The sequence below is a fragment of the Canis aureus genome, chromosome X, assembly GCF_053574225.1.
Source record: "Canis aureus isolate CA01 chromosome X, VMU_Caureus_v.1.0, whole genome shotgun sequence".
NCBI lineage: Eukaryota > Metazoa > Chordata > Mammalia > Carnivora > Canidae > Canis > Canis aureus.
The window spans coordinates 103,718,973-103,736,138 of record NC_135649.1 but is presented as its reverse complement, the minus strand read 5'-3'; the positions used below and the strand labels follow the sequence as shown (position 1 = coordinate 103,736,138).

The 17,166-nt window shown below is 40.0% G+C and overlaps 1 long non-coding RNA gene across 1 annotated transcript in view; it reads left to right on the top strand.

Annotated features, from left to right (window-relative positions):
* The first annotated feature begins 2,323 nt into the window (after positions 1-2,323).
* Positions 2,324-17,166, top strand: part of LOC144307831 (uncharacterized) — a 57,952-nt gene continuing 43,109 nt past the window's right edge. Inside the window, exon 1 of the long non-coding RNA XR_013374529.1 lies at positions 2,324-2,489. This is a non-coding gene — a long non-coding RNA (uncharacterized LOC144307831). The remainder of the gene's footprint in view (positions 2,490-17,166) is intronic.

Genomic DNA, 17,166 nt, shown 5'->3' with positions numbered 1-17,166 from the left:
CATATTTTTATAAATATATTTATAAGTATATATATTGTGTATATAAAATATACAGAAAATATACACAAAGAAAACCTGGTAATTACATTTCTTCACTTAAATTTTATGAAATTTTTGGTAATTGGAAGCATTTCAGGTGATAAACTACATTAAATTAAGTAACAGAGAATTTAAGCAAATGTGGAAAGAATATTATTTGTAAAATTAATTTAATAAGACTTTTCTGGCCAGTTTCTTTTGCTGCAATGAGTGGCATTGACCTGGGAAGAAACTGTAGCAATGTCTTGGTCCATTAGAGGAGATAGGACTTTGCTTTGCCTGTTAACTACTGTAACAACTAAACAGAGTGTTGTCCCAAGGGAGTTAAAAGTGTATGATTTTCATACCAAATGACCACAAGTAACTGAAAACATTTCTTGGGATATCCTAACCCTCAGCTTTATTGAGTTTACACAGAATTTCGGGGTTAATCTTGCTACCCACTGGATGTCACTGTTGCTGCAGCAAAAATGTCAAGTATTCCAGCATTTTTTCAGTCCCCCAAAAGGCACAGAAGGAAGTGTCAATTAGAGATATCAGTGATAATGCTGTGAGATGGAATAGAGAAGACCAAAAACTAGGTTTCAGGTTGATAATTAAAACGTTAGTTTGTATTATTCTTGACTTTCGCCACAATGACAGTCGATAAAACACTTTCATGTTGCGACTGGAGACTTTCGTGGAGTGACCCGGCGCGGTCTTTGATATCACGGTAGTGTTTTCATCATTTTGAAGCAGGGCAGATGTTTTTACATCTGTTCCTTACTGTCCCAGTGAGGGTTGAAAGGAGTCTTGCTTGATTGAGTCCCCTTAGATAAGGAATATGGAAATTATATTTTTAACCTCGCTGTGACTGGACTGCTAAATACCAAGTAGGAGAAAACATCTTTCTTTTGATTGTTTGTTTGTGAAAGCTTTCCACTCCGGTAGTGTAGAATTCATTCATATTACAGCTGTCAGATCTTCTTAGGAATTAAGAATACCTTCTGTTGTTATTTCCATTTTTCTCATTTGTTTACCTCTGGTCAGTTGAAATGCTGTCACTTAGTGGTGTACAAAAGACACAAAAGAGCATTGGTTCACAGAGAAGTTTTGGGTCTTGAAGTTTATGTACAGTTTTCAAAGAATGAGAAGAGTTCTATGGAGTTCACACACAGGAGAAGACTTGGATTTAAAATATTAGAATTGGAAACGAATATATTTGCCTTTATACCAGATGACGATCTTAACTGTGTGGTATTGACTTCAGCTCGCTTTCTAACCATGCCATATTGAAGTGATTCAGGGAGAGTATCACAATTACTGCTGAACTCCTTGGGAGCACGTTGTTTTCTGCTTCCTTTCAACATATCCAGTTCTCAGTCCGGTGCTGATTGTGTAAAAGGTCTTCAGTAACATTAGTTGCATTGCATTTGACAGCATGCTAAGGGAGGGGCTGTGAAGATAGACTAGTGGATGTTGCTTGCGGTTTTGGGAGTTTACCATCCAGGTGAGAAGGCGTACTGACAATAAACAGGAGACAAATCCTTTTATAGCAAGAGCATGTTATTTACTCGATTTGTTTGTAGGACTTATCTGTGTGTCCAGTCAGGGAGTGTTATAATTTAGAGAAACAACATGTGGAGAGGCAATTCTGGATGAAAACATCAAATTCATCTATTTAAAAATATATAATGTATTTTAAAATGCTGTCTTTGTTTATGCGGGCTTCTTAATTTATTGTCCTTGCTTGACTCTTGGAAGTGCTAAAGGGAGAGATGGATTGTTGAGAGTCTTACTTTTTGAAGGGAGGTCTGCAGACAGCAGCGCTGGCATCAGTCGAGAGCTTGTTAGAAAGGCACAGTATCAGGTCCTACTCAGACCTACTGAATCTGAATCTGCATTTTAACAAGATCCCTCTGCAGTTCATATGCTCATTAAAGTCTGAGAAGCACGGTTTGTGGGGATCCTTTATGTTAGCAATAGGTCAAGAAAGTGTGGAAGCCTTTTTCTAGAAGAGAATAGAGGTAGAGAAGAGTAAATACAGTGCTGTTTACTAGAGAATGATTAATGAGGGGAAAGTATGGGAATGTTGTTAGTGAAATTTTTACGAAACAATTTGGAAAAGGCTCACCAGTGCATTGAGGAAACTGTTCTAAATTGGCCAAGAAATGGAAAAAGTGAACAAGTTCAGACTGATCCTTGCCCCTCTCCAGCTGCTTGATTTCCATAGGGAGGCTGCTCTGTTGATTCTCCATTATCAAATGAGCCTTGGTTTTTCCCTTTTTCCCCTCTCAACCTTGGAGCAATCCTAGCTAGAATTTTGCTTCACTGCCAGATATTCTTTGGGAGCAGAGGTTGCTCACTTTATATAATAATATTTTACAACTTAACTTGCCTCTTCCCACAGATTACTTCCATAATGAGAAGACCAAGGACCTGTGGATTCTGCAGAACCTTCGTTTGACAAGGTACTGGTGAATGGTGATGCACAGATGGGCTGGGATGAGCTTAATTCATTATTACACACACACTACAGCTTTGTTTATTATTAATGACATGGCAGACATTTTCCTTAGCTCTGGAACTGAAAAAAGCAATAACCCCACCATAAGGGAGACAGGAATGGGAAGATAATAAATATTTATCACCAAATCTCTCTTTCCTAGCAACCACAAATGGAGGAGGAAATGAGCATCTAATTTTTTTGAGAGCCAGTGCCAGGAAAACAAAAGCTTTAAAAAAATTTCATTAATCAAGCAGATTGATTGCTGTGGGTTCTAGAAATCTCAATACAGTTTTTTAATGGAGGGAGATGCAATGATTGAGCACAGTTGAGACACTCTTGGATACCTGCAATCTTGGCCAGATGCCACTTGCAAAAATGACTGTCATCTATCAAGAGTATTAAATAATACAATCTGGTGGCTCTGTTCACAGAATAGTATTATTTTGTTTGTTTTTCTGAGCTAAATACACAGTATAGCAACAGAGTTATAAAATTGCATTGTCTCACACAGCGTATGAGTTTGCATTTCAGAGAATTTACTAGTACACTGGAATTGTGTTTTAAAGATTATGTCTAAGTCGAGATGTGTTATGCACTTTTTTTTTTTTTGGCTTTTTTAAGTATGGTATAGTGTCCTTGAAAGAGTACAAGGTCTTCAAACTCTGTGAGGAGGACAACTCAGCTTCTCTAGGACCGGAAACCAATTTCCTCCATGTATGCATTTCACTGCCATTGTTTAATGCTAAATAGGAAAAGACAGAGCTAATATACGCTTCTAGTCCTATCACTGTAAGTAGTGATCCATGTGACTGAATAGATTCAAAGTCTGAGCCTCTGGGCCTCAGCTTCTTTGTTTGATAAATAAAGGGATTGAAAGAGAAACTTCTGGGGCACCTGGATGGCTCAGACAGTTAAGTGTCTGCCTTTGGCTTAAGTCATGATCCCAGGATCCTGGGATCTAGCCCCGCGTTGGCAGGGAGCCTGCTTCTCCCTCTCCCTCCACCCCGCACCTCGTGTGTGCATGTGTGCACTCTCTCTTTCTCTTTCTCTCTTAAGTAAATAAATAAAATATTAAAAAAAAAACTCCTTGAGACCCCTTCTTGTAGTAGAACTCTGACCTTACAACTCCATGGCTAGCCTTGGTTTTCTTATCTGAATTCCGAGCCTTGGCCACCCATATAACTCCAGCATCAAGACCATCACAAATATATATATATATATATATGTTTTGTATTTGTGATGTATTTGTGATCTTACTCCTTTTTATCTTCTTTTTTATTCACCTGAGCTATATTTTATCTTTCTTTGATATTATTTGACTGATAAACCATGAAATGACTCTGGTTTGGCACGTCTCAGTGGATACATAACTTTAATGAAGCAAGCAGCACAAGTGTCCACTGACTTTGTTTTGTGGCCATTGTCTGTTGGGTGATGTTTATACCTGGTTCAGCCTGTGGAGCTACATCCTCCCTGAATGAGGAAGGAATCCTGAGGAAGTCATCTTACAGCTGCCTTCACAAAGGAGTAGGAAGACAAAAGGAACAATTGATAGAGAGGAGGGTGAAAACAAAATTCATTAGTTCTAACCATCTCTTGTTCAGCCTCTGTGACCTAATGCCCTTCCTAGGTGTTATATGTAGAAATGTCTTAACCTTGTTTTTTTTTTTTAATTTTATTTATTTATGATAGTTACAGAGAGAGAGAGAGAGGCAGAGACACAGGCAGAGGGAGAAGCAGGCTCCATGCACCGGGAGCCCGATGTGGGATTCGATCCCGGGTCTCCAGGATCACGCCCTGGGCCAAAGGCAGGCGCCAAACCGCTGCGCCACCCAGGGATCCCCAAAATGTCTTAACCTTGTGCAGTATTTGTCTTGGTGCACCGAAGACAAAGGTATATACTGCACACATTTCGTGTACCAGATTAGACATTCTCAGTATCTTGGATTCAATAATCATTGGGCCAGATTTCATGGGGTGAATGAACTACTCAGCACAGCAGATAATGCATTTCCCATTTTCCTAACTTTGTTCCTGACCATGATGATGCTATTTAATGCCCCGGAGATACAATTTACTAAATGATACACTAGTAGCCAGAACAAGTTAATAAACTTCTCCAAATGTCTACCTTCTACCCAGGAAGCAACTAATTCCTCATATTATCACCTCCAATATATTATAGAAATGTCAGTATGAGCATCACTATCAACACTTTGCTCTTACAGCTTCTTTGTTACACTATTGAGATAGGACTTCCTCTATCTGCAAAAGGGGCTCATTTGTAGAAAGAAGGCATATCTGCCTCTATGGATTGAGCTAGATTTCTAATTTGTAATAATGCATTTTTAAATGTCCTAACTCTTCTTGAATTTAGTACCATGAGAGAGTACTTAATGATATTATCCATGACGATCATTGGACCAAAATGCGCATCTTTAATAGTACATTTTCGTAGTTGGTAAATTTAAATGAGTTTATTCTCTAGCATTCATTCAAATACCTGTACAATTCTGGACCAGTATTCTGTGCAGCTCTTGCATTTTCAAGATTCATTTTCTAATCAGTGAAATCATTTACCTCTCTCAGATGCTAGGCTAGCAGTAATGGAGCTGAGAGAGTTGTTAACTATGACACTCTGCCTTTTATCTCATCTTTCTGGGAAAGGCAGGAAAAAAAATTGCCTTCGCCTCATCTTTTTTCACCCAAAGAGGAAACAGACACTAATCAACATTCATTTCTGCCCCCAAATTCAGCAACTCAGTCGTCCACAGTGTCATAGTGCTGTCTGTCACATGGGCTTCTAATCACTAAGTCTTCTTAAAAGAATGACCAGGAGCTTTGGTGTGTATAACAGGTGTGATCTGGTGCACTGCCCAGGACCATTTCACTTCTTCCTAAGGGAGGAATGATAACGATGGGCAAAGTGGTGGCATCTCTCTTTAAAATTCCCATCATACAGTGTGACTTAGAGCCTTGCAAAATACTAGACAGTATGCTCTGCTTTTACAGCGATAAAATCAATATGTTTGGAAAGATTTACATTTTCATCAAGGAAAGGAACATGGCAGATTTAGGCTTCCAGCAATTTATTGCATGTGACAATGTTGGCAGGAATGATTTAAGGAATTGAGAAATCACTGACCCTCTAAAATGCTTTAGGAGAGCAATATTAGAAAACTAGATGAGGTGATAATCTGTATTAATTTATAGTTGTCTAGCATTTTTTGAGAGTGCCATATAGAAGCCAAATTTTTATGCATGTCTCTTTTAAGTTATTTGCGCATTTGTGAAATGTAGAAATTGGGAAAGGCAGGACCATGAAATTGACAGTGTCTGTCTAACTCTATCTGAAGTCAGTTCCATCTTGTCTTGTCACATCTTTCACATTAAATCTGACTGTTCCCAAATATCTTTCACCAATTTCTAGTGGTAACCAAGGAAACACAGTAAAGGGGACCCATCTCTCTAGGGATTGGCTCACTAGAATTTCTACTTCTGTTAGAATTTCTGTCTTCTCATAATTTCTTATGGTTAGATTAAAAGTTTACTTTTGATTTTTACCTTTGGAAAGGCCACGAGAGGGTGTAAAAAATTATTGTTTTAAAATAATTTGATTTTGCCAAAGGGCTCCATGATCAGATTGATCATTATCTGACACTTTGAGAAGTTCAAGCAGTTGTTTATTATTCATCCTAATAGAAGGGACTAGAGACATGACTAATAGAAATCCACATAAAGCCCACAGATTATTACAGTTTGGTTTTTCATGAAAAATTATAGCATTTCCATTTAAAATGTCTATTAATTAATTCTTTATTTGAGAGGGAGAGAGACAGAGACAGGGAACATGCAAGCCTGCAGGCATGAGCAAAAGGGAGGGGCAAAGGGAGAGGGAGAGAATCTTAAGTGGAAAATATGCCCAGTGTGGAGCCTGATGTGGAGCTTGATCTTACGACCCCAAGGTCATCACCTCAGCTGAAAGATCAAGAGTCAGAGGCTTAACTGAGCCAGCCAGGTGCCCCTCATTTAAAATGTTTTAAATAAAAGGTCTGGACATCTACCCATACTTGCAACATCTTCTTTTTCCTCTGTTCTAGGTGAGGTGTCCCCTTTTGGAGTTTTATAGTGCTATATCCTCTCTGTTCCTAGTTCTTACTGTTGCTGTGTTTTTCATCTATTGATTATTGTCTGTCTATGCTTCATGAGGACAGGAACAGAGTCTGTTCCTGTTCATCATTGTGTTCCCTGTGGTCTTAAGCAGTGCGTGGTACTGAGTGGGCTATCACTCTTTTGACAAATGAATGGAATGAACATGGTACAGTCATCATATTTCATAACAGTCTTGTTTATGAAATAACAAGTTAAGACATCCTTTTTAGTAAAAAAATGTAATATGTCTTCCTTTGATTACAATATGATTACAGACATTTTGGAAAATATGAAAAAAGAAAACATGCAGGGATGGAGAAATTAATGTTTTGGTGTATATGCTTCTAGTAACTTTTCTTTATCTGTATTCACCCATATATAAGCATATTTCTTCGGTCCCACCACTATGCAAAATACTGTTGTAAACTGCTTTTCATTCTAATGGTATATTGTTTTCCCATTTTGAATTCTTTTTCTATCACATTATTTTATTGACTGTAAAGTGTTCCTTTAAATGGCTTTGCTATGATATATTTCATGAATTTCTCCATAATGGAATGTGGGCACCACAAAGTGTGGTGTGGAATGAACATTTAGTTTCTAATCCTGCTTGCTTTTTATATAAGAAAGAAATTAGACTTTGTTATTATTCAGTATACAAGTTGACATAGCTGCCTCCAATCAGTTCACATATGGGACGATTCTGAGTTCTGTTTGGCTAAGGGGATCCAGGAGGAAGGGAGAATCCCAAAGGGGCTTGATGGTGACTCACTCATTTGTTGTTTGAATCTTTCATGGATTTCACTTGATTTGTGTCTTGTTCAGGGAATTATAGATTATATGTTAACCATATTATATATTAGCTTGTCTGTTGGCCTCCAAATGGACCAGTAGATTAGAAGAAATTTTACTAAGAAACTGAGGATTAAGAGACTACTCTGAAGGCAAGACTAAGCAAACCATAAGAAAATGGCAGAGTTGACTCTTATTTTTTGTGTGACTTCTTCCTTAGCCTCATTGTAGAGTGTGAACAATGATTCCTAATTAGATCTGACAGTAGACTACTTCCTACTATTTAAGTGCATGCACCCATTCACACACACACACACACACACCCTATATCTTCAATATAAAGTCAATGGTTTGTTACTCAAAGGATACAAAAATATAGATTTGAACGGGTACATGAACCCCGATGTTTATAACAGCATTATCAATAATAGCCAAACTATGGAGAAAGCCCAAATGTCCATCAACTGATGAATGGATAAAGAAGATGTGGGGTGTATATATATATATACACACACACACATTTATATGCAGCATATAAATATACATAATGGAATATTACTAAGCCATCAAAAACAATGAAATCTTGCCATTTGCAACAACATGGATGGAGCTAGAGGGTATTATGCTAAGTGAAGTAAGTCAGTCAGAGAAAGACAAATACCATATGACCTTACTCATATGAGAAATTTAAGAAAGAAAACAGATGAACATATGGGAAGGGGGAAAATATATAAAGGAGAGCGGGTAACAAGCCCTAAGAGACTCTTAACAATAGAGAACAAATTGAGGGTTGATGGGAAGGATGTGGGTGGGGAATGGGCTTGATAGGAGTTGGGTATTTTTAAAACGAATCTTTAGTTTTTTAAAGATTTAATATTCATTTTTAGAGAGAGAGAGAGAGCAGCAGAGGGAGAGAGAGAGAAAAATCCTCAAGCAGACTCCCTGCTGAGCATGGAGCTTGATGTGGGACTTGATTCCAGGATCCTGAGATCATGACCTGAGCTGAAATCAAAAGTCCGATGCTTAACCAACTGAACCACCCCGGCGCCCTGGGTGATGGGAATTAAAGAGAGTACTTGTTGTGATGAGCATTGGGTATTGTATGTAGGTGATGAATCACCGAATTTACTTCAGAAACCAATATTGCACTGTATGTTAACTACTAAAATTTAAATAAAGCCAATAACATCATCGTCTGAACACTATGTGAGAAAGTAACTGCTTTTTAAAAAACACATTTGTGTAATGGAGAGTGCATTTGGGAATGTTTCCTTCCTCATTGAGATTTTTGTCACTGAAAAGTAATTTCACACACATACACGCACACACACATTGGGGACAGAATTTTTCAACACCTTCAAAATTTTTTCAGAAAAGAATTTTGGTGGGACTTATAATAATAGTTTGCGAAAGATATAAAGATTTGGCACATCCTGAATAGTTTGCAAGAATAAGTGAATATCATTAAGGAAGGTAGAAATTTACTGGTCTATTTGCCCCTGAAGCCATTGTATATAATTGGTTATTGGGAATAGAAAGCAAGTATAATGATTTGGTAAGCATGGGCAATGATGCATTTCTTTCATTTCTAAGTACATATTTGTATGATATGTCTTTAAAGTTTGGCTATTAAAACTAAGAATTATAATAAACTGAACTTAGAATCAGAACTTCATATTGCTACATTAGAGGGTGTTAAACTAAGACTTAAAAAGATGAAGCATATTCAATCATATCGCTTTTCCCAGAACAGTTATAGTATGATAATATTTTGGAGAGAGAAACAAGTTTTTGGTACCATTAAGAAATGACATAAAAATTACTTCAAAATATTGCTTTTACAATGATTATCCCTTTTAAAATAATTTCTCTTTTGGAGAAAGCCATGATGTATATGACATTTTCAGTTCTACATATATGTTTATTATAAGTAAATTAAATTAACTTCAACCTACTGAAGATACTATATTATTTAATGATGAGTCTGCAATAAATATTTGGGATCACTTCCCTACACAAAATAGAAATAGAGTAGGCAAGAAATGGGATAAAGACTGCCAAAGAGATTATCATTTGTAATTATATGCAGAACTAATCACACCAATTCTAATAAAATGTCCTGCTCAGCAACTTGAAGCCTTCACAATTTATAGCAAAACACATTATCTTTTTGGGCATTGGAATTAAAGCCAGATACACCTTGGATCTTTCCATCGTAAGATCCAGTCAACTCAAGGTCTTGATTTTTGATCCCTGAGACATTGCCTCTTTAACTGTAAATTCCTTCACTTTCCTATATGTGTGGAATGTGGTCTTCACGTGGTCTCTTATTCCCTTCTGTTTACACCTGTTTACACTTGTTCGTCTACACTCAGCAGCTTCGAAGCCTCCATAAACATCCTAAACTTTCTGGCCTCTTTGACCAGTGCAAGGTTGTGTGTTTTTCCAAGCCTCACTCACCCTGACTCCTGCTTTCTACCTAGAAAAGTTATGGTAAGCATCTGTTTATTCGAAGCTGCCAAACTGCCTTTCAGAGTGCTTGTGCCATTTTGCATTCTCACCAGCAGTGTGTGAGTTTCAGTTGCCTTGCATCCTTATCAGCACTTGAATATTTTCAGGTGTTTTGTTTTAGTCATTGCTTACCCCCCCCCCCGCCACCCCCCCAGCTTTATTGAGTTATAATTGACACATAACACCTACAAATGTAAGGTGTACATGGTACATGCTGATGACTTGGTATATGTATATATTGCAAAATCATGACCTCAATAAGGTTAGTTAATGCATCCATCACTTCACATAACTGCTATTTTTTTTGTAATGGAAACATTTAAGATCTACTGTCTCAGCAACTTCCAATCATATAATATTTTATTGTTAATAGTAGTCACCATGTTGTATATTAGGTCCCCAGAATTTATTTATGTTGAAACTGGAAGTTTGTTTCCTTTGACCAACATCTCCCTATTTCCCAGCCCCTGGCAACCACCGGTGTACTCTCTGCTCTTGAGTTCAGCTTTTTAAATTCTTTTTATTTTTATTTTTATTTTTTTAATTTTTTTATTTATTTATGATAGTCACAGAGAGAGAGAGAGAGAGAGAGAGGCAGAGACACAGGCAGAGGGAGAAGCAGGCTCCATGCACCGGGAGCCCGATGTGGGATTCGATCCCGGGTCTCCAGGATCGTGCCCTGGGCCAAAGGCAGGCGCCAAACCACTGCGCCACCCAGGGATCCCAATTCTTTTTATTTTTTTAAAGATTTTATTTATTTACTCATGAGAGACACAGAGAGATAGAGGCTGAGACACAGGCAGAGGGAGAAGCAGGCTCCTCGCAGGGAGCCTGATGTGGGACTCGATCCCCAGACCCCAGATCAGTCTGCCCTCAGTCGAAGGCAGACACTCAACTGCTGAGCCACCCAGGTGTCCCTGAGTTCAGCTTTGTTTTTAGATTCCACATGGAAGTGGAGGTATACAGTATAGGTCTTCCTGTGTCTGACTTATTTCACTTAGCATAATGCCCCCAGGGTCCGTTCATGTTGTCGTAAATGGTAGGATTTCCTTCTTTTTATGGATGAATATTTTTTATTGCATATACAGACCACATTTTCTTTTTTTTTAAGATTTTATTTATTTATTCATGAGAATACACAGAGAGGAGATCGAGAGAGAGGCAGAGACACAGGCAGAGGGAGAAGCAGGCTCCATGCAGGGAGCCAGATGCGGGACTCGATCCCGGGTCTCCAGGATCACGCCCTGGGCTGAAGGCAGCGCTAAACCACTGTGCCACCTGGGCTGCCCCAGACCACATTTTCTTTATCCACTCATCCATCCATGGAAACTTAGGTTGTTTCCATGTCTTGGCTCTTTTTTGAATATTAATACTGCAGTGAACATAGGGGTACAAATATCTCTTTGAGTCAGTGATTTAATTTCCTTCAGATAATATACCCAGAAGTGGGATGTTGGATCATATGGCAGTTCTATCTTTAATTTTTTGAGGACTCTCCATACTGTTTTACACAGTGGTTACACCAATTTCCAGTCCCATCAACAGTTCACAAGTGTTCCCTTTTACTCACATCCTCATGAGCATGTGTTAAGGCTTATCTTTTTGGTCATAACTTTCCTAATTGGTGTGAGGTGATAACTCGTGGTTTTGCCTTGCATTTCTGTAATGACTAGTGATATTGAGCATCTTTTTATGTGTTGTTGGCTATTTGTCTGTCTTCCTTGGAAAGATGTCTATTCAGGTCCTCTGCCTATTTTTAAAATCAGGTTCTGTCTTTTCGCTATGGAGCTGTAGGAGTTCCTTATGTATTTTGGATTTTAACCCCCTATCCGATACATGGTTTTATAAATATTTTCTCCCCCTTTGTAGGTTGCCTCCTTCTTTTGTTGACTGTTTCTGCTTTGCAGAAGCTTTCTTGTTTGATGTCATCTTATTTGTTTATTTTTGCTTTTGATGTCACATCTGAAAAATCATTGTCTAGACCAAATGTCAAGGAGTGTTTCTGAGAGGTGTACTATAGTGTCTGCTGTTTTGGGGTGGAGTGCTTTATAAATGTTAATTAGGTCAAGTTGGTTGATAATGTTGTTCAGGTCCTCTACATCTTAGCTGCTTTGGGTCAGTCCCACACAGGTACAGAGGAGGAATTTGTACACAAAGGATCCCCTTTCCAAAGTTAAGGGAAAGCATCTCTCCTTACCATACCCTATGGATCTCAGACGCCCCTCATTATGGCCATTTGGCCAGAAAGACAGCATTTTTCTTCAAGTTTTAATTTCCTGTGCTGCTGCCTTAGAGAGAGAGGAGGAGGGGGCAGAGAAACCAAGAATTTTTCCACAGTATGCACACCATAGATTTCTTTTTTTAAGATTCTTTTGTCGAGAAACATTCTCTTGGAGTTTTGGCTATCGTGCTGATGCATAGGTCCATGACTGAGGTCCTCCACAGAGAAAGGCAAGGAGAGAAAGAAGGAAAAAACCCCAGGAGTTCTTCTCTACTCTTCCACTTGCAAACACCCTTTCCCTGGTTCTCTGATCAGGAATATGGAATTTCTCTTAGAGGTTTGGCTGAAGGATCCACTGCATGGTTTTGTAACTGGTGTCAAAGCTGAGGGAGATAAGAGGGGGAAATAAGTGGAAAGTCATTACCATATGGGTTGATTTTTAAAATTTGGACTTCTTTCCCTAATTTTCTTGCTGTTGTTTACTTTGCAGAGCTCTCAGGAGGTTGCCTTTTATATTGAAAGTATTTAGTTGTCATTGTTGGGGGAGAGAGACTATGATAGGCTTATTTCAACTTGGCTCACACTACAAGTCCTGATTTGTGTTTTGAAAAGATGATTCTCTGGAGCAAGCTAAGAGGAGATGTAGTGGGGTTAATGCATAGATCACTCTAATAGTCTAGTTAACAGATGGTGATAGCTTGGATTAGGAAGGTAGCAGCTGAATTGATGAGAAAAGTATGGTTTCAAGAGACATGTAAGAGGCAAAATTAATTGGATTCAGTAAAAAGTTTAAAGCAGGGAATTGAAAGGGAAGTGTAAAAGATGATGCCATAATTCTGGCTTGAGAAAATGGATGGTGGTGGTACCATTTGCTGAGGTAGGAAATACTTGAAGAGGACCACATTTGTGTGTGGAAGGAAGGGCACGGGAGGTGCTGAGTTCAGCTTTGGACATGTAGAGCTTGAGGTGCCCTTGAGACAGCTAGGCCAAATGTCAGGTAGGCAGACGTATGGATACACAGCTTGGAACCTGCAGTGGCTTTGGACCAGAGATTGAAATCTATGAACTATTTGTATAAAGGTGGTAATCAAAATCACAGCTATGATTTTACACCGAGAGAACTGAGAATAAAAGAGGGCCCAATACCACATCTGGAAGAATCCAGATGTTTAATGGCTTAGTAGAGGATAAACTACGAAAAGGAGATTTAGAAGGAACCAACAGAGATCTAAGAAGAAAACAGGAGAAGGGTATGCATCGTAGAAGCCATTGACAGAGTATTAAAAGTTGATTGGATCACAGTGTCTCATGTTCTTGAGATATCAAAGAAGCTGAAGACTGAAAAATGTTCCCTTTGAGTTTAGCAATGTGGATGTCCCTAGTGCCTTTAGTAGGAGTAGGAGCAGGAGCCAGATTAGAATGAATTGGAGAAGGAGCAGGAAGTGAACAGATGGATGTCACATGTACAGACGACTCCTGGGGGAAGTTTTGCTCTGAAGCAGAAGATGAAGATAGGGCACTATTTACTCGGAGGATATGGGTTAGAAGGAGGTATTTTTTTTTTAAATGGGAGAAATTTGAGCATGTTGGAGACTTATGGGAATTGTCTTTTTGAGGAAGGGGATTGGATATATCAGAGGAAGAGGGAAGAATTGAGAAGTAAGTTTCAGGGGTGGGTGGCAGAGGAAAATGGGATCCAAAGCATCAAGGGATTGGCCTTATATGGAAGGCAGGCCTCAGTCCTACAGTAAAGGGTCAGGTTGAGGAAAATGCTCAGAATGGGCACGGATGTCCATAGGTTTCCATGTTTGGCCAGAAAGTTGAGGGAGTTCCTGCCTGGTGTCCTCTATGTCATCTGTAAAACAGCGAGTATTGATATCATGTTCTGCAAGTTGAGGGAGAGGTAATGAGTGTTGCATTGGGGGCCACTCTGAAGTTTGAGGGGACAGATGCTATGGTGACTAGGAGAATAAGCTGTTGAAGGAAGTGTGTTAAGGCCCAAATCCTTTTCACTCCATGTTCGGAATACTGAATTTTCAGCCACTGCTCCATACTGGAACTCCTTTTTCCCTGCACGTTCACCTATGTCATCACCCCTGCGAGGCATGCTTCTGGCACCTTTGTCTAATGACTTGTCCTCATCCTCCGGGTCTCAGTTTGGATGCCTTTCCTCTGACAAACCTCTGCTGTGGTTAGGTAGAAGAGGTTAGCTGTTCTGGATGTGTGCTTCCAGGGCCACCCTTACCTTGTTTCCCACAGTCCATGTGGGTGCAGTTGCTTGTCTGACTGGTCACCTCTCCTACTCTGAAGTCAGCTCCCGAGGTTGAGGGCCCACACGATTAGGGGCAATGATAACATGGTTAGCTCTAACCTATAGTACATGGCCTGTCTCAGAATAGGCACACAAGATTCAGTTTCAGAATGAACGTGGAAAATTGACTATGATGAGAGAACTGATCACAGGGCTAGAAGGAGGGTGGCACCTGTCCAGGTGAAAGAGTCTGTACGAAGTGCTATTTTGTGAACTCAGGTACTGGCCCCTTGGCAGCAGAAGCAGGAGGGAAACCATCAGGGAGATGTGAGATTAAGACTCTTCTCTACTGGGGTTAAGGGCCGGGGGTAGTGGGGTGGGGGACACAGACCCATGCTGCCCCCTGATGGTGTGATAGTGCTGGACGGGAGCTGTTGGAGGCGCTCACGGCTGAGGGCACCGCCTTTCTGGACAAGGCTTCTATTTGCACGGGACCAAATGTGGTTGTGAGTGTTGGTGGTTGATATCAACTCTCTTATTTAATATTGCTCATTATTTCAGCAACCTGCGAATAACAGCTGGACTGTGTGGGATGAAAGCAACTTTTCAGTGCAGGCAAACAGATCATGGCAGTTCTCTTGGAGAAATAGCACTTGTTAGTTTTCAAAAATAAATCTGCTTTTTTGTCCTCGTTCTTAAAAAATGCCAAATTGCAAGATGTGCATGTGTGCGTGCGTGTGTGTGCGTGTGTGTGTGTGTGTGTGTGTGTGTGTGTGTAAGATGAGGCCAGGACAAATTTAAACCAAAGGAAATGCTTTAGAGCTAGGCTGCCTCCTCCTCCTTCAAAGGCTGATAAGCACAAATGCCATTTCGGCACTGGATTTACAGTTCCTCTCGTGTATGCCCGGCAAACTCACTTATCTTCAGGGGATACTAGTTCATGGAGAAAACAAGTTCGTACCGGGAAGTTCAATTACTCTCCTAAAATATCAATAGCTTAGCGGTAAGAAAGCCAAAACAACAGGCTCTTTTCTAGATTGGATGGATTCTCAAGACATCTATAAAGGCTTGCTCCAAACAGCAAGAAAGTAATAGCTATAAATGTTACCCAGTGGGCAGGGTTGGGAATGGAGATCGCTCCTCCTGGTCTCCGGTTAGAAAGTGTGACTGGTGCTCCATCACTCACGGCAGGAGCTCCTCTGCCTCAGTTTTCCTTTCCCTTTATTTTAGTTATCACTCTTGCTCTTCATGGCGGTGGGTGCATTTTCCAGGTCTTTGGTCTAGGATTTCTCTTTTGGGTTGTCTCTGGAGTGACTGTCTTCGTTTAGGAGAGCAGCTTGGCGTTTCCCTGGGGAGCCCCTGCCAAACTGGGGAGTTTAGTGTTGCCTGCTCTGCGCCAGTCCTCAGCAGCCCAGTAATGTGATTGGCTGCAAATCCTTGAGGGGAATGGCATTTTGAGGGTTTCTCTTTCATTCTAGACTGCCTAATCAATGTGTTTTGGGGGGACAGGGGGTTGATAATTGAAATCCTTTCTATGAAGCTAGCTGCCTCCATTGGTAGCGCTGCAGGGAGTGTAGTATATGGTGAGGACTTGTGTCTGCCATCACTTTGTCACAGGAGGGCAAAGTGTCTGAAAAAGAGCTTGGCTTTGGAGGAGCCCTGACTTCGCCTTTGAGACTACATGGCTCATTGGGTCTTTCTCCATGGCTATAAGAAATTCGTTTTTAGTATAAGAGGTACACTAAGCGCTTTCATTAATTCCTTTCATATTTGAAAACAGAAAACTGGGAGGGCTTTGGTAAGCCATACATGTATCTGATATGCAGTTACACAGAACTCTTACAAATGAAAGAAATTGTTGATCGCCTCCCCCCACCCGCCCACTCCACAGCAGTTCTATATAACAAGCCCTTATTTATAACCTGTACCTAAAGAGGAAATGGTGTGCCATAGTGGTTGAGAAGGGGGCTTAGGGGTTAGAGGATCTAGGTTCTAGCTATTTGGACTTGGGCAAACCATTTAACCCTTTTCAGCCTTTGTTTTCCCATCTGTAAAATGGAGAAAATAACAGTACTCACAGGACTGTTATAAGGATCAAATGAGATCATGCAAGTAGAGTTTGGCACACTGCCTGATGGTGCTGAATAATTAATCGTTCGTGTGATTTAACAGAACTTTTCACTATTTTTTTCTAATCCTCTTCCAAGGAAAATAGATCAGTTATATAAAGAGCTCATTGTTCTGCTGCACACCTTGGTAGTTTTAAGTAAGCAAGTTTGGGATTAGACATGAGGGTGAACTGAATTCCTCTACCCACTCCTCACTCTCTTACTCCTTTATTTTATTGGTTTTCATAGCACATATCACAATACCTGTTGTGGGTTGAGTTGTGCTCTCCCAAAAGGTATGCTGAGATCTATGCTAGTTGCTAGGGCTGCCATAACAAATACCATAGACTGCAGGGCTTGGATGACAGACATTTATTTCCTCACAGTTCTTAAGGCTGGAAATCCAACCTCAAGGTGTAGGCAGAGTTAGTTTCTTCTGAAGAGTTTCTCCTTGGCCTTTAGATGGCTCTCTTCTTCCCCTTTCTTCCCACCGTCATTCCTCTGCATGTGTCTGTGTCCTAATTCCCTCTTCTTTTAAGGCCACCAGTCCCATTGGATTAGGGCCCCACTCCAGTGACTTCATTTAAACTTAATTGCTTCTTTA